General features: G+C 42.9%; 2 protein-coding genes and 1 long non-coding RNA gene across 4 annotated transcripts in view; 1 reads left to right on the top strand and 2 right to left on the bottom strand.

The window, feature by feature from the left end:
• TAMM41 (TAM41 mitochondrial translocator assembly and maintenance homolog) overlaps positions 1-25,750 on the bottom strand; it is a 166,539-nt gene that overhangs the window by 3,327 nt on the left and 137,462 nt on the right. The gene's annotated exons all lie outside the window — the stretch shown is intronic.
• VGLL4 (vestigial like family member 4) overlaps positions 1-25,750 on the bottom strand; it is a 138,863-nt gene that overhangs the window by 39,069 nt on the left and 74,044 nt on the right.
• On the top strand, positions 10,325-16,457 carry LOC135972860 (uncharacterized). Its single transcript, XR_010589436.1, has 2 exons — positions 10,325-14,815; positions 15,611-16,457. It is a non-coding gene; the product is annotated as an uncharacterized LOC135972860 (long non-coding RNA).

Raw genomic sequence — 25,750 nt, 5'->3', positions numbered from 1 at the left:
CCATTACTGCACAGGCCCGCGTCTGGGCTGCAACTGAAGCACCGATAGCCAACGTATGTTCATTATGCTTCTCATAATACTTCTCTTTGTTTCAACCAGCAGCTGGGTAAGGCACTGCATATCTGCCTCTTTCAAATAGTTCTGCTTAGGACTATTCATCCCAGTCAACTTTTTTTGTTTTCTTTTCTTTTTAATTAGAACTCTTAGGCAACATGATAGAGTACAGACAAGCTAAACAGAGATAATGACGTGACGTACCATCCGCTTGTAATACAAGTATTGCAGTAACATACAGCTCCGTTAACAAGACTCCATGCACTCAGCAAGAATGCTCCCTCCTTTATCAACTTACAAGTTTAAATCTGAGGTTTCTTTAGTATAATGGACCTAACCTAAGCTATATGTTTAGAAAAGCAGCATTCCAGATCCAGTCCCGCTGGTCAGCCCTAAAATACCTTGCTACTGTCCCGTAAGTACTGGATCATTTATAGTATTTGTGTTTTCTCGAGTTCAGTCAGCACTGTGTCTCCCTGCTGAAATGTTACATACAATACAAGCTTCATAAAGGCATAAATCATGTTTTTACAAATGCTGATTTGACAGCAAGATACCAGAGAAATCCCAAAATGCATCAGATAAAATCTTCTGAGAAGTCCATGACTCACCAAGACTAGAAATAAAAAAATTAATACACACACATTTGTCAGCCTGCTTCCTTCCTCCCCACCCCAGCATCTCAGTGTGGGCTGCAGCATGCCTATTCAAACATGGCTACCATATCCTATTCCCCCTCCCAATTTCCTCCTTCCAGCTGGCTGCTATTAAGTCCATAAAATCTGAGCATTAATTACACTCCAGAAATGAAAGTCTTCATCTTTCCAACCAAAGATTTACAAGATACACTTCTCGACACAAAACAGACTAAAATAAAATTCTGAAACTGAGGAACATGCAGATGAGAGAGCAGTGAAATTTAACCACCACTTTCTGTGTTCTCTACTCCATTCTCCAACATAGGGAGAAATAAAGTGCAGGGAGGATGATCATAAATGGGAATAAAATTACAATCCATGAGTTTATAGAAGAAGAACTGGGTCATTCATAACTACTCAGTATGGAGTAGGGGACCTATAGCAAGGTGCTGAAATTTAAAAATTACAACTAAGTGAACAAACAATGCCAAACAAGGATATTGAATCACAAAATGTACCTTGTTCATCAATCTTGTCAACTGATTATAGATAATTTAAAATATTTCATAACATGCTAAATTTTGTAAAAAAGTGAAATCTTAGTAATATGAAATCTAGCAGATATTAAATCTTCACTAAGATCTGAGATTTTGTGTGAGATTTCTAAGATACACAGTTTAGCACAGTTCTACTTTAACGATTATTTGACCAAAGGGAGCACATGCATCCATTTAGATTGTTCAATGGTAAATCTTGATTTAATGATAAAAAGTCTATAAATAAATATTCAAGCTATCAGATGTCATGTTATTTATACAAGCGCTGTATACTATTAACAAAAATGTACGGATTGAAAAGAAGTTGATGGACTGGAGAATACTTTTTTTAAGACAATTTGAATACAAGTACATTCCTAATGAAACCGTGAGAAAAAAAATACCAGTGAATAGATAAAGTCTAATTCTAACCTGGAAATGGTTTAAATTATTTTATTGTATAGTTGAGAGTGCCTTCGCCTCCTCTCTTGTAATAGTGCACTCTCCTCAAACAGGAATCAATTCAGGGAAGTTCTATCACCTGTATTATACAGTAGGTTGATTGATTAACTAGCCCAATCACAGTGGCTTTATAGTCCAAAATATAGATCCCTTCTGGCTTTATAGTCCATAAATCATTCACTTATTTGGCATTGGACCCGATCAGCGTCCTCACGAGATGACATCAGTCTAGCAAGAACCCAAGCTTCAACATATAAATTACAGCAGAAAAATATTGCTGGGAAACATTTGCCGACATCCAAACCATCCCTGAGAACTTTTGGCGACATTTCGGCGGCGACACCTCTGGATGACCCTGCTTGTCGGCGGCATTTCGGTGGATGCTCGTCCGCCGCCACGATCCTCCATGGCTTGTCGTCTGGCGCCTGCCAGACGAAAAAGGTTGGGGACCACTGGCTTAAAGGGTGCATGGTTAAGCGCTCAAAGGCCAGGAAATGTCAACGTTAAGGTTGCCTGCATAAGCCAAGCTTGTACATGCACCCTGGGCATATACATTACTTTGAAGTGATTACGTGATCTCCTACTATTTCTCTATATATTACACTACTATAGAAACAGGTATGTAGTAATTTTAGTAGTCTGAACTACTCTGTAATATGCAGGAGCAGGGAAAGATACATGGTTAGCTGAGCACTTAAACTCCAGTTAAGAACTTATTAGAGAGACATGGTAGGTGAGGTAATATCTTGTATTGGGCCAACTTCTGTTGGTGAGAGAGACAAGCTTTCAACTGTTAAGAGAGAGAGAGGAGTTCTGCAGGCCAGGCACGTTCCTGTGTTGTGGCACTCCTACGGTGTGCAGGAGCAGGGCTCCATCCTGTGTACCTTTGGTGATCAGCCAGAATGGTGCTGGGGCAGGTGGGCGGGAGGAAATGAAGCTACAGAGCAGGCGGTCTGGAGCTGACCTGCATGCTTCCCCTCCGTGGAGCTCCTAAATGCCGTATGCTAATCTTTAAGGATGCCTATTTCTGTCAAATTTCACTTTTCATACCTCAGCAGTTTTGGCTGTAGGGCAGTTGTGGGCCCCTGTTCAGCAAGGCACTTCAGCGCATGTCTAATTTTAAGCATGTGACTAGTCCCAGTGAAGTCAAAGCTAGCCATTTAAAATGGGATCCTTTCTGCATTCTCTCACACTTAGTAACTCCTGCTTCCAAGATGCTGAGCTACAGTACATGAATCCAGACAGCCTGCAGCTAAACACAAGTGTCCACATTAGCTTGCCTGCAAGACCTAATTACAACCAACGCTAATTAATATATTTCCCAAGTCGCAGAAGGCAAGCAGGTTCCAAAAGAAGCAGAAAATCTCCCAAGCAACTGATGCTGTTTCCTGTGATGAAGAGCAGGCTCCTTCTAATGTAATGTAAATGGACTGAGATGCTTCTTTTTCACCTGGCTCAACACAGAAGGAAGAAGGGGTATTCTTAACTGACACTGTTTCTGACCCACAAGCCAGCTCCCCTAGCAAAAACATACATTAAACATTTAAAACGGTAGAGAAGGACCACAAATGAATGCAAAATATTTTTACTTGCACTCTAACTGAATTATACTCTCACTTTATTCTTCTCCCAGAAGTATAGTAGTTAAACTCATGAGTAGAGTCACAAGCCACTCCTGCTCCAGTAAAAGCAATGTTGATCAATATATTACTATGTACCAGAGTCATAGTCAGGATGCACAGGGTCTAACAGCTCCAAGTATGTGATCTTGAGTATGCTTCAAAACCTATGGCATTGTAAAATGGGCTGCTGATGGTTCAACTGCCCAACTCTCTGATTAGCAGCAGTATTTCCTTGATGACTGCAGATTATTTTTATTGGGTGCAGCACAAGTAGAACAACAAATTATAGCCTCCAAAAGAGAAGAAAAAGGCATTTACCTGCTCCAAGAAACAATAAAACCCATTTTCTTGTACTTGCTTAATAAGACTATATTACTATTGACTGTACTACAGAAAGATGCATGTTCCATTTAACTCACTGGCAAAATACCCTTTATTCTAAATGTAATTAGAAGTGCTTGTTTACCACTAACCGCACTTTGTGTAGTAATACTGCTCATGGATGAATCACTGAACTCTTAAAAAGGCCTATTTCAGATCTAGACAATGATTTTTCCTCCTTGTGAAGTTTTAAATCTCAAACACATCTCCATGGGTTGGCTTAAAAGCTCACTGAAGTCAATGGGAGATCTTCCGTTGACTTAAGTGGGGTTTGATCAGGCCCCAAATTGTTTTCATGTGACACATTAGCTGTATATTTCCATTTCCAATATAGAAAATGAATACAGGTTTACTCAAAATCATGGTCATGAAAAACCTGAGTAACAAATATCCCCTTAAATTCAGCTTAATTTTGTTAATATTTAGAGTCTTTACATGGAATACCATTACACTTGTGTCTGGCAAACTTCAGGACTGACGTTGGTTAAACGTTTCTACCTCTGGTTTCCCAAATCTGAGCTCAACATCTACATTTAAAAAAAAAAAAAGGAAAGATAAATATGTAATACCTAGTGAAAAATTCTATCTATGAAAAGACAGGAATGGCTCACCAGTATCTCAGTTCTGGAGTTCAAATTACCACTCCTTTTCAAAGTTGTGGCAGTTTCTGGGTCTCTCTCTTCTTTTCTCTGTCACCAAGGTAAGTGACTTATTGTGAAACATAAGAGACAGGAAAGCAGAGCTGATCAAAGGCCAGTCTGTCATTAGGTGAAAATGATCAAAGCTTAAAGACTTGCCATCCACTTCAAAAGTAAATCTGAGTGAGAGTAAGGTTACAATAGGAAAGATTTGTAAGATCAGGTGCTTAAGCAGTATTTTAATGGGCTGAGTGGTATCAAGAGACATCGTAAAAAGTTAAATTAAATGTAATGAGAAAAAGAGGCAAATAGGAGATTCAATTTGTGAAAGTCCAAAACTGAATAACTCCTTCTGAAGAACATATAGTTAAATATTTGCAAAACTGACCAACATTTTAACAACGGACTGCTCAAATCTGAATGCATGTCAGCTAATATGGTTGGCATTCTGTCCTCTTAGAAATAAGAGCTTGCTGTTTGGTTGCTGGTTTATTTTCTTTTCTTTAAACCTTAGGGCCATGTGGTGCTCTTAACTCTTATTTGCTCTGGTAGCTCATGCATTTTCGGGGATTTATAATATTTTTAGATCAATGTATTTGTATAAGCTCTACCTAGTTGTTCGATTTCCCTGGTGTGCAATACATATGAAATCCCCCAATTTCAAAATTCCACACTGGTCAAATCTTACAGGAGGACAATACTGGGATGAGATGGGGTTCTGTAATAGAACATGCCTGGGGTATTTTAAACTGGTTAGTTCCATGTAAGATTAAGTACTGTAACATAACTGTAGCTCTTGGCTATTGCATCTGGTAGCTCTTGGATACTCCATCTCCTTCCCAGATATGGCATGGTCAGTATCTTCTAAATGCAAACTTTTTGGTCCAGCCTGAGCCCGAACAGCTAAACTGCAATTAAACAGCCCTGAGTCAGTAGAAACAGGACAGCCACAGGTGTATAACTGCAGCATAGACATACCCTCAGACTCCACGCAAGGAATACATGCCTGACTGATAGTGGATCCCTTCAGCCTGTTGATTCCGTAGTGTTCTTTACTAGGAGATGTGAGCCAGTATTCTTCCCTAGATGCTGCTAACGTGCAGAGTTTGGACTGCAACAAGGCTTTTATCATGGTCCTCTTGACAGAAATACTGTACAGTCCAAGACTAAAGAAACAGACCTTAGTGGCTTTGTCCAAACACTATAAGAACAAACAAAAACACTTGTAACTTCTGCCACAGGCAACAGATATTGTGGAGCCGAGGAAAGAGTCAGCTACTCAAGAAGTACAGACCTGTTATGCTGGAGAGCTAATTTCTAATACATCAGCCCATGGACAACGGTGTCTTCAGATCAGGGTGTAGCATCATGGGAGAGGAGAAGGGGTAAAGGAGGCAGAAGATAATGCCTATCTACAGATAGTTGATCCAGGCTGGTCTGCATAATCGCTATAGTGTTGGTTGTGTCCCCATTCAGCTTGAGGACCATTTTGTGAAGCTTGCAAGCTCTTTCCCTTACTGAAGCAAAATGACATGGATTTTATTTGCTAAGAGATAGGGAACAAATGCCTGGAAGTCCTGCCTCACAGCTATGGCTTTATTTCCTGGAGAGGTGTCTGAGATGCGTCTGCACCTTTGGGGATAGAAAATGTGGACACAGAAACTATGAAATAGTCGTAGGTAACACGGAAAGGGGGACTAGTGGATGATGCTGATGGGTCTCTACCGATGAGGAAATGCAACAAGTTTCTACGCTATCTTCAAAATTCAAAATTGATGAAGGGCAGCCTGGGTAGCACCACAATTCCTCTGGGAAACTGAGATAGAACAGCTAGCTTTATAACAATGATACCTACCCGACTGCAACAAAAGGAATACAGACAGAATTCTGTCTGTATAACATTAGAAGGAAGACGACTATTTTGACCCAGCAGGCAATATGCCCTTCTTTTCGAGCAAGGGTTTGACATAAAGGTTGCCCATGCAGTTTCCCTCAAATTACAAAAGAACGAGCTTGAGTTTAGCAAAAACAACAAGGAGTCTGGTGGCACCTTAAAAACTAACACATTTATTTGGGCATAAGCTTTCGTGGGTAAAAACCTCACTTCTTGCATCTGAAGAAGTGAGGTTTTTATCCACGAAAGCTTATGCCCAAATAAATGTGTTAGTCTTTAAGGTACCACCGGACTCCTTGTTGTTTTTGTAGATACAGACTAACACGGCTACCCCCTGATACTTGAGTTTAGCAGTGTCTTCTCCTCCTACCATATAAATCAAGAACATAGCAAAGGGAATGGTAAGGATACAGATACAGGACTGAGATGCAAAGATGCTCTCATGGAGACAATGGAAGATTTAATAAGAAAAGAATGGCACCCTGTGGGTATATTGAGATGTGGCTTTCTTGGAAGTATCAGAAGTTCTCCCAGCCATTTCACTGTGGATTGAGCTGCATAAAGGGAATGAAGAGAGAAATTCTGGTGACCAAGAACTTGTAAAATCATTCCTTTCCAGGGAACCTCGGGGCACGCTGTTCCCCATCAGAGCTCAGGGAAGGATTTGTTTGAAGAACAGATCGGCATAGAGTTTACTTCAGAGGCCGGGGAGCTGGGATTCACAGTTTCAACTTAGCTAAACTTTATATGGTTGCAGCAGCTCTATGAGAGGGAAGGACTAACACTATCAGGAGCAGTTCAGGCGTTATTAATGTCAACCTACGCTAGCAGATAAAGGGGAACTGTAATATTGGACTTTTCTTCTTCAACAGTAAAGAAAATGGCCAACATAAGTAATTTGGTTCCTCTAACATAGTGGTTTTCAACCTTTTTTCATTTGTGGACCCCTAAAAGATTCTGAATGGTGGTGCAGACCTCTTTGCAAATCCCCAGGGACATGCAGACCATGGGATTGAAAACCACTGCTCTAGCAGAAGTCATTCCTCAGTCTCAGAAAACCCATTATGCCCCTATTGGGGGATCAGAGGAGATTATTATTGCACCTCCTTAGAAGGTATGAAGAAAAAGAAGCTGGCTATTCCCACTCATTCAAATGCACCTCTTCATAATGACTGCAATAGATGTTATCAGAGATTAAGTGAGCTGCAGGAAGCAGTCTGTCCTTGGGTATTAAAGGATTGATGGGACCCTACTTCAGAGCAAGAGCTGACCAATTTATTTTAAGTAGAGGATGGTGGTTTGAGGGCCCATGTTACAAGCTCACTTCCAATAAACCTTTCAGAGAGAGGAAGCAAAGTCAGACAGGAAAGATGGAGGAAGGGTTGTGTCTACTACTGAGAAATTACACGCTGACTGGACAGGATTTCCTACCACCGACCATAGATTTCTGGTCAGCCAGGATAAGTTTGTCAGAGCTCCTGGAAACTGAGGGAATGAGCATAAATCAGAGCCTCTGAGGCACTCTGGGTGGATGGTCTTGAGATCAGTGAGGGCACATTCTACATCTCAAAGGACTTCAGCCAGGACACCATTGTCTTGCTCTCTCACCCAACCCCTAATTCTTATTAGTCCTTTGCTGGTCCACTCTTTTCTTGGCTCACCTGCCCTCAGGCTCACAAATTCAACCTTTACTTATTTCTTCCAGTCAAAGAAGCAGAAACATGCCTCCATCAATCACTCCTACATTCAGCACAGCAAACAGTGGGATCTCTGGACAGACTACTAGAAACAAGATCCATATTTCATTGATGTTTCTGCCCATCACTCAAGTGATGACAGCAACTGATCCAAGAACTCTAGCAATCAAATCTCCAACTATCATATCACACTCCAGCTAATTACCTGCTTCAATGGTTCTGGACTACTAGAAAGTGTACCAGTTCCAACTCACTTCGGGTAACACTTCCCTGCATTACCTTAAAGGTGCATATTTAAAAACTTTGGTGTACGTCCACTGTCCACCAGCTGTTAAATATGGCATATGCTCCAATCTGCAATAGAGTTTGTGCTGCTCCAAACTCCAGTTACGCATTAGTGAATGGGAAAGCCGTGGTCATGGACAGCATGGGTGATGTCTTCAGCTGGCAGACAGGTGCCATTGGCCACAGAGGTAAACGTGATATTACCCTGGCTTTTGTGGAACTCTGCCTTGTTGCAACAGGCCCAGGGTCCCACAGCTAGATAGCAACTTAGCTGGCGTCTCCCCGCCCCACACCAGCTCCAGTATTTCAGATGTACTGACAGATTTTTGGAAGCAAACATAAAACAAACTAGCAGGGTGTCCGGCCAGATTTTTTTCGTGAATCTCACAAGTCTCTAGAACATGGAACACAAAAGTATAAACAAACCAGCTGATGTCTGCAGAGCACCTGTCCTGGTTCATATTGTTGGGGAGAGGGATGGAATTCTGGCTCCTTTCAAGGCCACTCGGAATAATCCCTTTTTAGGACACTAGCTCCCAGTAACCCCAGGTGCAAGTAGGAATCCTAACACTTTCCTCAGTTATGTTCAATTCAGGGAGACACCAGGGTTCATTATAGCTGGGAGGCAGGGCCCCTTTGGGGGGCACTAAAGGCTCTGTTCGTCCCATCCCATGCTAACAAGGAAGAAAGGATTTAGTTCAGACACTGAGCTTTAAAACACATGCTAAATTTTCCTGACATAGGTGACTCACTGGAATTTTTATTTGCATATCTCAAAAGCAGTTAGTTGAAAGCCTATCTAGGTCACTAACAGATTGAGATCATGATATGGTTTACTGGTTGAGACAAAGGACTGTAAAGTCAGGAGTTGTGAGTCCCATTCCCAGCTTTGCCACTGATTCACAGTGTGAACTTGACTAAGTCACTTAACCTCTCTTTGCTTCAGTCTCCCCATCTGTAACTAAGGATAATATTTGCCAATTTCACAGGTGTGTCGGAAGGCTGAATTAGAGCCCATCATAGAATCACAGAATATCAGGGCTGGAAGGTACCTCAGGAGGTCATCTAGTCCAACCCCCTGCTCAAAGCAGGACCAATCCCCAACTAAATCCACAAATTGCCCTCTCAAGGACTGAACTCACAACCCTGGGTTTAGCAGGCCAATGCTCAAACCACTGAGCTGAGCTAACCCTCCCCCCCACTAAGATCCTTTAGATTAAAGGTACTGGAAGTGCAAAATACATTACAAAGCATATTCAAACATTTGTTTCACTTATCACATTAATTTCTATATGGACTCCGTGAGAGCCACTTGTAATCTATTAGGGTGGTGGTGAATTTAATCCATTGCAAACATAAATTCTGCACGTCCAAAGGCAAGTGCTGTAGTACTGCCAGGCAGTTACCTACACTGCTAGGAAGTAGGACTTTCAAGATTCTCCAAGAAGAGGATTTCTGATTGTTGGCCAATAAACTAAGCTGTGTTACAGAAATTCGGGAAGGAAGGGGGACACTGGAGAGAAAGAACCAGTCATGCTGCTATAAGGGTCAGTGCTAGTGCTGGACATCTTCATAGCTCCAGCTTTGGAGTTCTTTGGTGAATTATGTAGTCTGTTGTCTAGAATAGGGCAGCAGTGAAAAGTTCACCTCTTAACTGTAGCCACTGGTTTCAGAGTGTTCAGCAGGAAAACTGTGCATGTCAGCATTCTCTCAGATGGCTCCATGTGATTTAATTTAAACTGACCACAGAGTGACTGTGATAGCTTTCCCAAGATGCCACAGCATGAAAGCTGAAGGGTGGGGGTGAAACAGCAGCAATGCGCACCAGATGTCAGAAGAGGATATCTAAAGGTCTTTAGCAAGAACCACCATATTAAAAAAAAAATCCCCTTCCACGCTATAAATATTTATACCAAATCCAAGAAACTGGCTGGGATTTAACTAGTTTGGTATGAATCATGTGGCACTTCCCCTTCCCTCTCCCCATTTAAAATGCATATAAAACCACCACAAAGGAGGTGCTGTACTCTCATGTCTATTACTTTTTAATGCTAGGAATATGTTTTTCTAAAGCTTCCGCTTTTTATCAGAATACTTTCCAAACAATAAATGTTCAGCACAATTGGATATTCCTGTTTTAGTTGGCTAACTGTTGTATGGTATTTACTCTTCTTCCTAGGTTATTTTAGGGTCACAGAAACAAGATATTTTTGCTTTTTCTTATGACCTGCTGAATTAAAATTAGGAATATAAAACATTGATCATGAGGTGTGGAACAAGTCTGGGGACTATCTTAAGACAGCAATACAGATCAACAAGGTGACATATCTTAGGGCTGGTCCACACTAAGCCCCCAGTTCGAACTAAGATACGCAACTTCAGCTACGTGAATAACGTAGCTGAAGTCGAAGTATCTTAGTTCAAACTTAAAGGTACTTACCGCAGGTCCACACGCGGCAGGCAGGCTCTCCCGTCGACTCCGCCTACTCCTCTCGCGTAGCAGGATTACCGGCGTCGACGGCGAGCACTTCCGGGATCGATTTATTGCGTCTAGACAAGACGTGATAAATCAATCCCAGAAGATCGATTGTCTGATTTTGAAACCCTCAGAGCTGCAGAGTTTAGAAATTCCCCAATCTGCTTGTTTTACAAGTAGGAGAATGGGGAAAACATAGTGGTGGATTAGCAAAGTTGCTTTTCAATGTGCCACGGGAACAGTGTCTGTCTAGCCATTTCCCATCACCATAGTATCCAGGTGCCACTCTCAAAAAAAAAACAATGGGAATTTCTGCCAGTGAAAAAACACATTCTTCACCCCACCTTCACTTAACAGATTTTCACTATGAGCTTTGGTTTTGTTTGTTCCTATATGAAGTATTGCTGGGCCACATTCCCACCCTTATTAACAAGGGATGGTTCATGTCCAATCAGCCCTTCTACGTTTTTTGGCTGAGAAAGTACAATAATCATTTGAATATTGGATATTTCTCCTTGTCTCTTACGTCTCTTCCGCATCTAACTACTACCTACATTGAAGAGCCTGGTGTTAACACACAAGGGAAAAGTTCTATTTTTCTGTGTTGATGTTAAGCCCTACAAACTGGGAAGGCATCATGAAGAGCAGGCTGCATGGCTGCCCTGCCAATCCTGTATCCAGGAACAACTACTGCTTTTCAAACACAGTCAGCTCCAAACCTTTTCCTGGGAGAACAAGATATTTCTTGGAGCCTGCTAACAAAGTTTGGAAGGGTGAGGGGAAAATTACACTGCTGGGTGCTAAGTGAGCCATCGAGCAAAGATCCCTCAGGAAAGATGAGCAGTGAAAAGTAAAGGGATGATGATGCACTAAAAAAAAAAAAAAAACACACCAAAGGTAGGGTTCTTGCACACACCTGTGCTGCAGAAAGAAAGGAGGCAGAACAGTGATGAAGTAACTGGACTGGTAATTATCTGCTGCAACAGCGGATTTGCTATGCAATGTACAGCTTCCTTCTCTTTTCCTGCTATGATACAAGAACTATAGACTCTCAGCGTTATTCATAAACATTACTACTACTGGCCACATAAATCATCTAGTAGGGAGTATTACCTTGTGTATGTTATTTTTCCTCCCACTGATGCAGCAAGGAAGACACACAAAACAGCAATACGCAAAATTTGTGTAGGGAAAGGTTAGAGGGGTGCACAATAGCCCTGTACTTCCTTGTTCAACAGGTTCCTGTCCTGTGGGACATGGACATTTAGTTAAATCAGTGGCCAGGAAAAACAATGATCTAATTTCAAAACTCAAACCAAATAGTGACAAAACTTAGGATGAACAAATCTTCTAAACCAAATTCTACTACACAATTTTCTTCTGTATTTTTCACAAACATTCCTTATTTCAACATGGCTGCTAAGTAGCTTTGGAATATCTCAGCTCTAAGGGATTTAGGCACCCAATTTCCATTAAGATTATGCATCCATCTCTCTTTGATGGCTTTGAAAATCTCAGCCTCAGTGTGGTTCCTGCTGGCCTAGACAACTGGCTAGAGTGATGCTTTTGGGGACTATAGAAGCATCACTTATTTTCCCCTCGCCAAAATTACACAAGAAAATCTTTATTCAGACTTTCCCTAATAAAATGCTACAAGACTATCTTATTTTGGGACTAATTTGAAAAAAAGATACTGGTGACCCAAACTATTACTAACATTAGGATTATAACCTCTCACAACCTCACCCATCTACATGAGGCTGACAAGCCGACATTGATAACCTTAATTAAGAGTTCAGCCATCTATTTGAAATTTCTATCTATGCTACATGGTCCACTTCCACCCTTCCCTCCCCACACTACCTCCTCCAAACAGTACACTCCTAATAGAGAGTGCAGAGCACACCTAGGTGCCATTATACATACATCATGATGGTTGTCACAGATGCAGCCCTTCCTGGCCACCCACACACTAGGACTGCTGTATGGGAAAATCAAACCCTCTGGGTTCTGGATTCCCGGTGGGTATTTCAAGCTCCTGGCGTCTGAATGGAGTCCAGCCATTGCCCCAAACTCGGGATCCGTGAGCACATGCTCAGGGCACAGATCTTCTATCTGATACCCACCTCCAAGTGTTGGGACATGCTCTCCAGCTACACACTGACCCTTCCAACTCCCCAGCACTTAAACATCCCCGTCCCAAAACTCCCACCAAAGAGGTATGAATCTTCTAGTTTACCATTTAACACTCTCAGGTGCATGCAGCAGTTGTGTTTAAGTCAACAGGCACACGTACTTTGTTCAGTCTCTCAGCTTTATGCTCTTCCTATTTAATCATGGAAAGTACAGATCGCCCAAAACAATAAAACATACTAAACACAGTGTCTCTCCTCGCTAGCTCTCTCTTCCCTTGGCAGACCATCTGTGTTCCAGCTTGCAAGGTCCTCCACCCCCTAGCCCTATTCTGCTCCTGCAGAAGCCTCTCTCATCTTAATCTTGTGCAAAATGGCTCCCCCTGTCACCCCCCTCACCCAAATTTCCTCTCTACCCTCGCCCCCCCAGCCCCTTTACAGACTTCTGCTGGAAGGTCACCTGTTTCTTTTGTTCTGCCTTTTTGGTAATTTTCCATTACTCCAAATTCCCCCCTCCCCTTCAGACATGAGGAGAAAGCTCTTCTCCCATGAGAGCAAACCTATTGTCCCAAGGTGTTTTACTTTGAATTGACAGTTGAGCGCTGATCATTCACCATTGTTTCTGGCCTGTCAGAGACATGACAGGCCTGCAAACTCACAGGGGATCCACCTACATATAGGCTTTCCAAGACACAGTTAATTTCATGACACAATTTCATGAAATCATCCAAAATTCAGAAGTGGTACAGACACAAGCCCCTATGCACTTATACAACCAGGGCAGTCAGAAGGAGCATTAGCAATGCCCTAAAAATATCTGATGAAGCACCAACAAGAAAGCTGCCCCATAGAAATTAAAACTGCACTGTGGAAACACATGGCATATACGTGACTGCACCCATGGATGGTCCTAGCGTGCCAATACAACAGCCAGCAGTGCCATATCATGCAGTCAATTACCTTCCAAAGCATATGGCTTTTATTGAAAGGGAAAGGAAACAATGGCTCTCTGTGTATCAAGCAACAATTCCATGCTGATTTGTAAAGCAATATTTGAGGGAGATGATACAGACTGTGTGTAAAAGAAAAAGTTGGCTGGCATTAAAATAAAATTAAAAACAAAACTGAGAAAGCACAATACAATTTTTGTAAACACTCCTCCAGAAATTTGTATTCATCACTACCTCGTGCTATTATCAGTGAAGAATTATGGCCTCTGTCCTGCTGGATTATTGTTACTGTAAACAACTTTGCTAAATTGCTTGGCACACTGTCTGCCTGAAGCATGTTAAACTCTAGAGTCTACTCAGCCAGAACCAAAACATAAAGGTCTATCTGTATTAATCCTCAAAAAGGAATTAAGAGGCAACTATTTTCATGCAAATTAGATGTTTAAAAAAAAGCAAGACCAATACATATGGATGAACTTTTTCCATTCATAATTTTAGATGCCACACAATGCCGACTGTTGTTTAAGCTTCTAGTTGCTCTCTAACAGCCCTCTGTACAATACAGTGCATTGTTTGAACTTTGGAGCAATTTAAGCTTTTTCAGTGTATTCTAAAGTCCCTGGATTTACATCCAAAGAAACCTGGCACTGAAACAAATTTCACTTGTGAGTAACAAGTCACAGCCTTTAAACAAATTCCTCATTAATGCAATGCAGTGGAACATTTGCTTCTATAGACCTTACCAAACTTTATCTCTGGAAATGGGCTGCTTATCTTAACCCCTTGAAAGTTATAGAATACCCCCAGTACCATATTTGTTTGTTCATTCTTGATTTAAGGTCCTTCAATAAATGTTAGAGGGCCTTAGAGGAACATCAAAAGTCCAGGGAAATACTGTATAAACCCAAACTGCTCCTATTTTGCAGGACCAACAAGGAAAAGAATCTTAAAGTTCACACTGAAGAGGACGCTCCCCGTCAGTGACAGGAGATAGTGAAACAAACACTGAAAAAAAGTCTATAATTCTTTGTTTTTGGATTATGAAAAAAGGTATTTAAAAATAAAAAACTTACTGAGTATAAATGTAGGGGACTCTCTAGGTTTGTCCCAGTGTATTACCGTACTTTGATTAAAATAATGAAGTTAATCCAGAGGGAAGCAATCCAGTACAGTGTAAATAAAAGGGAAATTAAGTAAGATATTTCAGTTCACTATGTAAGGGGTTTTCATAGGGTTCAACATTTCCACTCACTCTTATTTGAAGGACAGTGTTATAAAGCTATTTTTATATATTTAGAAACTGAAACAGGCTTTGGAGTTAATAGGAGAAGCTGATTATACAAATCCAGAGTGAAAAGCAAGATCAGCAAAAAAAACCCTGGTGGAAACTATTCTTTAGAACTTGAAAGAACATGTGATATTTCATTAAAAAAAAAAAAGTGAACAAATGAAGTTAGCAGAATTACTTTCAGGCTCTGTGTCTGATATCATATATCTATACTGGGCTTTTTGGAAAACATACACATTTAATAATAGCTTGCTTCGCACTAAAACACTACATATCTTTACTATTTGGAAATTGTAGCCAAGTAATTACAGGAAGTCAGTGAAGTAATTATGTAATATGCAACTAACTAGTATAAGCTGTCTACATTAAGCTAAGAAACAAAACAAAAAGTGGTATTTTTCTGTAAATCTGGATCCAATTTTCTTGATAACAAAATCCAGTTTTCTTGACTGTCCATAAGACATTGCAGAACAAAAACTATTTTGAGTGCTCTGAGTCTCACAACATGCCTGGAGGGATTTCTCTACATCTTATTGCATTTTTTATACCTTTCCCAGTGCAACAGTCCAAGCCCCGGGAACACAGTAATAATGCAAAGCATTAGACAATGGAAGAGGGAGGAAGGAAGACAGAAATCTGCCTTCCAACACAGAGCCATCTGTGCACTCCATGAGATAAACAACAAAGTGAAACAATCTTCCACTGGAGGACTGCACCTTCTCATAAATATTTAAGTTGCAATTATCAGGAGCCAAAGTTTACCAATCCACTGCTGGCGTACCAAAGGACAGGCTCACCTGTGATTTGTTTTGTTAACTCAAAGCTCTGCCTCCATTACCTCACACAAGACACCCAGAGAAAGAACATGAAACTAAAGTAAATTGAGTTTCCACAGCAAAACAAGATGCAGATGTTATACCTCAGAGTACATCCCCAGATTAAGTGTTTGTCATTTGATATGCAGCACTAGGAACTTGAGACTGGTACAGAATGGGTCTGCTTTATGGCCTTTTCACCCCAGTGAGGACACCATCTCCCATGAGTTTCCTGATGTCTCTAAGCTCATTAGAGAGAGAACAATGAAACTAAAGGACTACTCTATTAAACTGGCAGTTGTTGATAAATGTCATAAGGAAGATAAATATATGTGATTCAGTTTAAGCATCAATATCAAGCGCTTGAATCTAGAAGCCTCCATTTTTTAAAAATCTCTAATTGCACCAACCTGACTGAAAAATAACCTGCTTGAAACAGCTGATCATCAACATGTCCGCCATCATTCTCCTGATAGAAGTGTGAATAGCTCTAGATTGAAGAAGTTGAGGCATTTGTCTCTCCATCTAATGAGAAAAACTACATAATTATCAATCATGTTGTAAAATTAAAATAATTTTGCTGCCAAGCTATATGTTGATTGAGGCATCACTAACCATTTAAAGCCAAGAGAGACTAATGAGAACATTCAAAAGGATGAAGGTTACTCACACAAAATAACAGAGGGTCCTGTGGCACCTTTAAGACTAACAGAAGTATTGGGAGCATAAGCTTTCGTGGGTAAGAACCTCACTTCTTGCATCTGAAGTCTTGCATCTGAAGAAGTGAGGTTCTTACCCACGAAAGCTTATGCTCCCAATACTTCTGTTAGTCTTAAAGGTGCCACAGGACCTTCTGTTGCTTTTTACAGATTCAGACTAACACGGCTACCCCTCTGATACTTGACACCACACAAAATAGTTACCCCGACAGACATTTCAGCCATCTTGCAGGAAGTGAATGGCCCATCCAAGGGTAAATTCATTTCTGTGTATACCATAGGTGCCAACTCCATGAGTGCTCCAGGGCTGGAGCACCCAGGAAAAAAAATGGTGGGTGCTCAGCACCCACCGGCAGCCCGCCCCAATCAGCGCCTCCCCCTACCTCCAGTGCCTCCCGCCTGCCAGTAGCCCCTCCAATCAGCACTTCCCCTCCCTCCCAGCACCTCCTGCCCACCACAGATCAGCTGTTTAGCAGCAAGCAGGAGGCGCTGGGGGGGAGGGGAAGGAGAGGAGCAAGGACATGGCATGCTCAGGGAAGGGGGCGGAAAGGAGTGGGAAGAGGTGAGATGGGGTGGGGGCGGGAATAGGGGTTTGGGGAAGTGGTTGAGTGGAGTGGCCTGGGGCAGAGTGGGGGGTCGAGCGCTCCCCCGAGAAAGGACAAAGTTGCCACCTGTGATAGATGCCATCATCTTAAAATATCTAGAAGCCCTCATACTTGAAGCATGATGATTCACCTGGTATCTATTCCTGCTTCTGCCACTGATATGCTGCATGACCTTGGACAAAGTCACTTCACATCCCCCATACAACTGTTTCCTCTCCCACTTTGTCGTTGGTTATAAAGCTCTCTGGGGCAGGGATTGTCTTTTACCATATTTTGTAAAGCGTCTAACAGTAATGTACCAATCTCAATTCAGGTTTCTAAGCCCTACTACAATACAAATTAATAACAATAGTAATAATAATAATTCTCAGTTGTGCCATCCATTTGGCTAACTCTGTAATGCACCCACCTACCCCAGAAGAGGAGGGCCACTTTATGCTGGAAGAGCTCAGCAAACTTTCATTTAGGGCACGTTTACACTGGCAAAGTGACAGCGCCGCTCAGAGAGTGCTGAAGGGAAACCGGTGTTGTGTGTTCACACTGTCAGCTGCCTGCGCAAAAGCATATTCACACTTGCGGCGGTATTCGGAGCGGTGCACTCTGGGCAGTTATACCACAGAGCACCTCTTTCTCTTCTGCCTCTAAGACTTGTGAGAAGGCGGAGGAGGTCGCGCAACATCCTGGGTCCTGTCCCAATGACCCGTGATGCATTGCTTCACATCCCAGAAATCTCTGTGCTTCCATCTGCATTTGGCACCATCTTTCAACAGTTTGTGTACTGCGTGCCCTGCCTTTTTGGGCTGCAGGAATAGATCCCGAACTGCTGAGCAGTATGCTGCTCACTCTGACCAACACATCATGAGTGGCAGTGGAGTTATTCCTTAAACTACAAAGGCAAGAGGAGTGTGATATTGATCTCGCCATGTGTAGTAGCTATGACACGAGATTGCTTGTGGCATTCACGGAGGTACTGACCACAGTGGAACGCCACTTTTGGGCTCGGGAAACAAGCATTGAGTGGTGGGAACACATCATCATGCACCTCTGGGACGACAAGCAGTGGCTGCAGAATTTTCAGATGAGGAAAGCCACATTCATGGGACTGTGTGATGAGCTCGCCCCAGCCCTGCGGTGCAAGGACACGAGAATGAGAGCTGCCCTGTTGTTGGAGAAGCACATGGCGATTGCACTGTGGAAGCTGGCTACTCCAAACTGCCTCCAATCCGTCGCTAACCAGTTTGGAGTGGGAAAGTCGACCGTTGGACTCGTATTGATGGAAGTGTGCAGGGCCATTAATCACATCCTGCTCCAAAAGACTCTGACTCTGGGTAATGTACGTGACATTGTGGATGGCTTTGCACAAATGGGCTTCCCTAACTGTTGAGAGGCGATAGATGGCACGCACATTCCAATTCTGGCACCAAACCACCTAGCCACCGAGTACATTAATCGCAAGAGGTATTTTTCAATGGTTCTCCAGGCGCTTGTGGATCACCATGGGCGTTTCATGGACATTAACACAGGCTGGTCCAGAAAGGTTCAAGAAGCTGCAAGCAGGGACTTTCTTCCCAGACCAGATCACTGTAGGGGAAGTCGAAATGCCCATTGTGATCCTGGGAGACCCCGCCTACTCCTTAATGCCGTGGCTTATGTAGCCATACACGGGGCACCTTGACAGCAGCAAGGAGTGGTTCAACAACAGGCTGAGCAAGTGCAGAATGACTATGGAGTGTGCTTTTGGCCCTTTAAAAGCCTGCGGGCAATGCCTGTATGGGAGGCAGGACCTGGCTGATTACAATGTTCCTATGCTTATAGCCATGTGCTGTACGCTCCATAATATTTGTGAAGGGAAGGGTGAAAGCTTCACTCAGGGCTGGACGGCAGATGCTCAGTGCCTGGAGGCTGAGTTTGAACAGCTAGAGATCAGGGCTATTGGAGGGGCACAGCGCCGGGCCATAAGGATCAGGGATTCCTTAAGGCAACAATTTGAAGCTGAAAGCCACTAATATTTTTAGCTATGCTCGGGATTGCAGTGCTTGTAATGCTAGGAGGTGATTGTTACACACGATACAAGAGGGTTTAACATAATTGTATGCTGCTTTGCAGTGCTCTTTTTGCTTTAAACTAATAGAACGAAGACTGCTTTCAAACCAACACAATTCTTTTATTAAAAGACAACCACCAGAGGAGAGAGTCAAATGAAAAAAATACATCAGCAGGAAGGGGGATGGAGGAAGGGAAGGTCCCAGGAGAAGGCGGGATCCCGAGACAGCTAAAGATTTGTGTATGTCCAGGGATCATATCTAACCTTCTCCTTTGGAGTACAATGCAGAGGTTAGTGTACTTCAGCAGGACCAAACTGCAGAGGGATGGGTGTTGAGTGCAGTGGGTAGTGGGAGTCCACACTGCTGGACTGTGAGATGGGAGGAGTGGAATGCTGCGGATATAGACTGGAGCCAGGAGGTTGATAACAATGTGTTGGCGATGTCTGGGGGGAGCATGAGAAAGTTTTGCTACAGCGGCTTCAAGGGAGGACGGGCGCCAAGCTGCTCAGTTTGAAGAGCTAGTATTGCCTGGAGCGTGTCTGTTTGGTGCTCTATATTTAAGAGCCGCTCCGTGGCTTCTTTCTGGCATGCCACGTTTTCCTTTCGGTCCCTCTTCTCGCTGTCCCGCCACTCCTTCAATTCCTGTTTCCCGGCGGCGGAGTGCATCATAACCTCATGCAGAAAGTCTTCCTTAGTTCTTCTTGGCCGCTTCCTAATTCTGCGCAGCCGCTCTGCTGCCGATAACAAAGAGGGAGGCTGGGCTCCCATGGTCATCTCTGTGAAGTTTAAATGCAACACTTTCCAGAATCAGTAATTTAGTGCTTTAAAACACAGCCAGTACTCATACACCTGTCACTAACTGGCTGACCCCAGGCAAGCACACATGAGCCATAAGACCCTCAAAATGGTGAGTAGCCACAGGGGCAGGGTAAATCACTCTTCCCAGACCCTGCTGTACACGAGGCACATGGCTCTTGGGGAGAGCCAGCACTGTAGGGGGGGCCTGATAATCATTCCTGCCTGCATACTTTCCACAGGAGGTGATCATTATGGAAGATACCTTGCTGCTGAGGGTGATCAGGGAATCAAGGGAGGGTCTCCTCCAAGCCTGCAGCTTCCGCCCTGGCCCCTATGCGGCTCGCCTGAGTGCAGCAATGGTCCCCGCTCCCATGACAGCACAGTGGTACGGGAAAGTTACCGTTAATGGAGCAAGAAACAAAGCAGTTCTGCTGAAGAACCTGCGGCAGCAGATTGCCCAGTATCTCCAGGAGAGTTTCCTGGAGATCTCTGAGGGAGATTCCCGTGAAGTGAGGGAGTCAATCAACAGCCTGTTCCACCGCTCAGACTAGGCATGTGGTGGGAGACAAGCCTGCTTTCTTCAACCCTCCTGCCCCCAACAACTCGCTTCAGCAATTCCCAAAAATCAGATCCACTTACCAGGGGCCGCCTCTCCTGTTTGTGCTTCGCCAAGATCTCACTGCTGTGGTTGGCTAGGCTCCTCCGGGGTAGAAAAGAGCTCCTGGCTGCATGCATCTCTGGCCTCCAAGTCATCCTCTACCTCTGGGTCCCCCTCCCCATCCTCGTCCAAGATTTCCTCCTCCTGGCTCGGTCCACTCTCGACTGACATGCGAGCCAACTAAGTATCTACAGGGGCCTTCACAGTGGAGGTGGGGTCACTGCCGAGTATCGCATCCAGCTCTTTGTAGAACCGGCAGCTCGTGGGCGCTGCACCGGAACAGTGGTTTGCCTCCCATGCCTTGTGGTAGGTGTTCCGCAGCACCTTCACTTTTATCCTACATTGCAGTGTGTCCCGGTCATGGTCCCTTTCTATCATGCATTGTGAAATCTGTCCATAGGTATCACAATTCCTACGGCTGGAGCACAGCTGGGATTGGACAGCCTCCTCTCCCTAAATGCTGATGAGGTCCAGCAGCTCAGCATTGTTCCAAGCGGGGGATCACCTGGTGTGTGGAGCAGGCATGGCCACCTGGAAAGATGCGCGGAAACCACTGCACTCCATCACCGAGCAAACAGGAAGGGGACTTTCAAATTTCCAAAGGAATTTACGGGGTGGGGCGAACGGTTGGTCACCTGAGGGCAGGGCAGTAGAGTTCAAACCAATGACCAGAGAGGTAAGAACAGGCATTGTGGGACACCTCCTGGAGGCCAATTGCAGCTCTGTAATTGACCAGCATGTCTACACTGGCACCGCAGCCCTGGCGCAGAAAGCTGTACGCCTCTCGTCGGGGTAGTTTTTTTAAAGCGCTACAACTGCATAGTTGCTATGCACTAAGTGGCTTGGTAGTGTGTACACCTCGGGAATTACAGCGCAGAAAGCTGCTTTACTATGCCAGCGTAGACAGGGCCTTAGCTTCCTTCTTTGGCTTTCATCATTCTCACCTCCCTCACATAGCAGACTGGCTCACAGTTAGGAATAGCATCCGTGACATAAGCAACTCAGAGACCAAAGATTTACCTATTTTGCTTTGGTTTATGGCAGGCAACCCAACTTCTCTCTGAGGTCTCCCTAACCAATAGATTAGCTAGAACACACTGCCAGCCAAAATATTCCCCTAATCATGGCTGTATCATGACAATGCCGTGGAGGGCAACGGAAGCGCTTCAAAGACATACCGAAAGTACACCTTAAAAAGAAAGGCATCAACCCAGCAAACTGGGAGGACTCAGCGCAGAACAGAACCGTATGGCGCCATGCCATACACCAAGACACAGCTCACTTTGAGGAGGACAGAGAAGTAACAAACGAGGAAAGAAAGGGCACAACAGTCCAGCCAACAACTATGTCTCCTCCAAGATTACACCTGTCACTTCTGTGGGAAAATCTGCAGGGCACAAATTGGGCTCCTCAGCCACTTAAAAACCCAACAATGAACCCCCTTGGCAGACATCATTCACACACTGAGGGATAGCCAAAGAAGAAAGAAAAAAGAATGACAGAGTGCTAGGTAAGGACCAAATTAGACCCACTCCGAAGGACTGCTCTCATCCACTAGTCATTAAGCACCACTTAGCCATCTGAAAGTTATGGGTGCCAATTTTCTGGGCAAGGAAAACAGACTAAACTTGGGGTCCAAATTATAGCCCTCTACATCAGCACAATACACTGTGATGGACCAGAGGGCTGGTAAGACATCCTTGTTGGGGAAAGAAGCTGCTTTTCCTTCTGAAGGGCCTGATCCTATCACCAATACATCCATGGAACACCCACTAAAGTCCGGGGTGCTGCGCCTGCAGATCCATGGCCAGTCACTACATTGTATTGGCTTGTTTATGCTAGAGGCGACATTACCAACTAAGAGGAAAATGAGCAAATCCTCTCCAATGATAATGGTGCCCATATTTCACCAGTACATGAATTGCCTCAATAAGTGAGGTCAAACAACATTGTTCTTTTAATAATGACTGAGATAGAAAATGAAATGGGTAAAGTCAGCATTATACCACTTTATCTGAAAGAGGCAGTTGAGGCAGCTATTCAGGAAAAGCAGCAACATGCTTGCTATTTTCAAAAGAGCTTCAGGGAGTAAAGGCACCCACTTCCCATTGAATTCTAGTAGGATTTAGGCACCTAATTTTCTCCAGCCCTTTTGAAAATCCCAACCTATTATATAGATCTAATCATTACATAGTTCATTTGTATCTTATCTTATATCTGCAAAAGTACTTTTCAGGAGACTGCGTACGTGTAAGTAGTTCAAGTATGATCCTAAATAAAGACTAATTAATTGAATCTAAAAAACACTTTGTTCTCAAGTATACATATTACTGCAGCGTTGATTTTTAAAAAGACAAGATCCATCATTGCTGACACAACTCCCCTGTAAAATAAATACTTTGGCATTGGCATGGCAGATCTGCAAGCATCTCTAAAAACAACCTTCAGAGCTCAGTGCAGATGTGGTCAGTGTTTATACTTTTTAAACCATTGGGATATAAACACCTCACTATAAACACTGCTCAGGTTTTGCTTTTTTAAATTTCTTACATGTTTATTTTAGTGTTAAAAATAATGTTAACTTCCATAATAAGGAAAATTGCAACAGATGTTTAAACTAAACAAAAGCTGCTATATTATATTAGTGTGAGCTGAGCATTTGCTTTCAAACTATTAACAGTATGATCTGTCCAAAGGAAGGTGGGAAAACATCTGGTAAGCAACTTTTATAAATATTAGGTAACAAATACAATTGACTGAAACTAGTAAGACCCAAAGCAACAAAACTTTTTCCCTCTAGTCAGCAAAACCCTCAGAAAAATCCATCAAGTAAGCAGAAATTCTATTTATAATGTTTGCCATTTTTCATCAGGAGCCAACAGTCACATCATAATAAAGCACTTGATTGTTAATGCAGGACAATGATGAGATTAACAAAAACCCTGCAACATTCCTTTATCCAATCACTCTTGCATCCACAAAGTTTCAAAAAAGAAACAGCAGCACAGGAAAGAGCATGAAAGTCTGATTGGCCATGCACAATCTGCACCATATTGTTCAATATTGACTAGCAAGCCTGATAAATCTGCTGTGCAAATAACTAAGTAAATTTCTACATAAGATCTTTGACTCTGTTCAAATGGAACCCCTCCTCCCTCGAAGCATTAATAGTTCTACATGCAACCTCTCTGCTCCCCCTGGCACTTTGAAATGTGGTCTTTCTGACTTAAAACAGAGGGGGGAAGGGGAAGATCTATTTCTAGAGTGAGCATTCTGATTTTTGGGTTAGCCTCTTATTAAAGCATGTGAGTGGTTCCCTCTTAATCAAATCTATACATTCTTTACTGCTTCTTCCCTGACAACTATAGCAAGTTTACTTTCCAAATGAACGTGGAAAATGTTCCTGCTGAATTAGAAGAGAGACTTCTGCAATGTTTGTATGTGGCTACAGGAAAACCTGCCCTTCTGCCAAGCTGAATTAGCTCAGTGGTGCCTTTCTTTCCACTCAAAGCCAGGCCATAGCCACTTCTTCAAACTGCACGTAGATAAAAAGCTCAACTAGATGATGAAGCTGATTTCCAACCAACCCATCCCCCACCCCTTACCTAAGGCACCTTCAAAACAGGGCTACTATTACCTACACTATCAGAAGTAGCTGCCGACCTATGTCAGCTGGACACAAATAAGAAAACTGAGAGCACAGTGAAGACAAAAAGTTTAAGTTTTCCAGGGTGTTGTGTAATTCTTTCCACAGGGACTATGTGGAGGGCTCTTTGGGGAGGAGGTATGTTTGTGTGTGGGTGAGGGGGGAAGATATCCTTCACTGTCAGGGCTCTCTCAGAGCTGTGCAGGAAATGAGAAGTCAAACAAAGAGCCACTCTGTGCTCTGTAATATGGGTTCCCTTCAATTGCAAAAGCTGAATAGTAAAATTCGTTATTGCTCAGGATGTAAGCATTGAACTAAAAACAAAAACTTGTTGTAAGTCTCATTGTCCAAATACATCTACACTATGTGTTTAAGCGTATACATCTATTTACATTTAATGGTGTAGATTACACATACACAATGTACATTACAAATTAATACATACACCATATTGTAAAGTGACTTTAAAATGTTTCCTTTACAACTACATTAACACTTGCAAAAAGTTATCTGGGTATTGCTGCTTTAAAGTACTTCAACCAGTACCATCTTTGCTAGGGGCCGGGGGAGGAGGGGAAGATGAGGAGGAGGAGACAACCAACACTTCATATTAATATTGAACAGTAAAATTTCCTTTAAAAAGAATAATTCAAATTCTATTTCACAAATCCCATTAAACCTGTAGACAGTACAAAACGCACTGTACCTTGTAACAACTATAAATAGAAGGGAGAGAGAATTCATACTTAAAACAACAAAAACACCCCACACCCCACAAAAAGCAAATTGCAAAATAAAACAATTACCTTCATAGCACAGCATGCCAATATTGTTGTTCATTTTGTCCAAGTATTGGTAGTTCAACAGGTCCATCTTCATAAATAGCATTTATCGGGCTAACAAAAAAGACCAGCTTGTTTGCTTTTGCCCAGAACAGGGAGAAAGACGCGGGACAAATGCTGCCCGATTAGCTCCTGGCTCTTTCTAAACTTCACAAGCTCAAGGCCCAGCCTTTAACTAATCAAAATAAAGTATATTAGGGAAAGTTGGATAGGGAGGGAGGAACCTTTCCAGGATTTTGGAGACTGAGTTTAGAGTGTATTGTGTCCCCCAGCTACAAAGAAAACTGTTTAAAAAAAAACAAAAAAAAAACCAAAAAAACTTTGCAAATCTTTTTGGGAATTTAAGAGGGGAAAAAAATAGGGAAATGTCCTAGAACAAAGACAAGCTAGTTCTCCTCACAGCCCGCTGCAAGTTAACTGCACTGACATGCAGGCTATGCTTGGTATGAGTCGTATGTAAACTAGCTTCCTCTTTCTATCAGGCAGAGAGCACTGAGCATGCTCACTGAATCCCTGGAGCTCTTCAAATGTCAGGGATATTTTCTGCACAAGATCAGTCTCTAAATGTA

This window comes from Chrysemys picta, chromosome 7, assembly GCF_011386835.1.
Source record: "Chrysemys picta bellii isolate R12L10 chromosome 7, ASM1138683v2, whole genome shotgun sequence".
Classification (NCBI taxonomy): Eukaryota; Metazoa; Chordata; order Testudines; family Emydidae; genus Chrysemys; species Chrysemys picta.
This window is presented reverse-complemented; position numbering and strand designations above follow the sequence as displayed.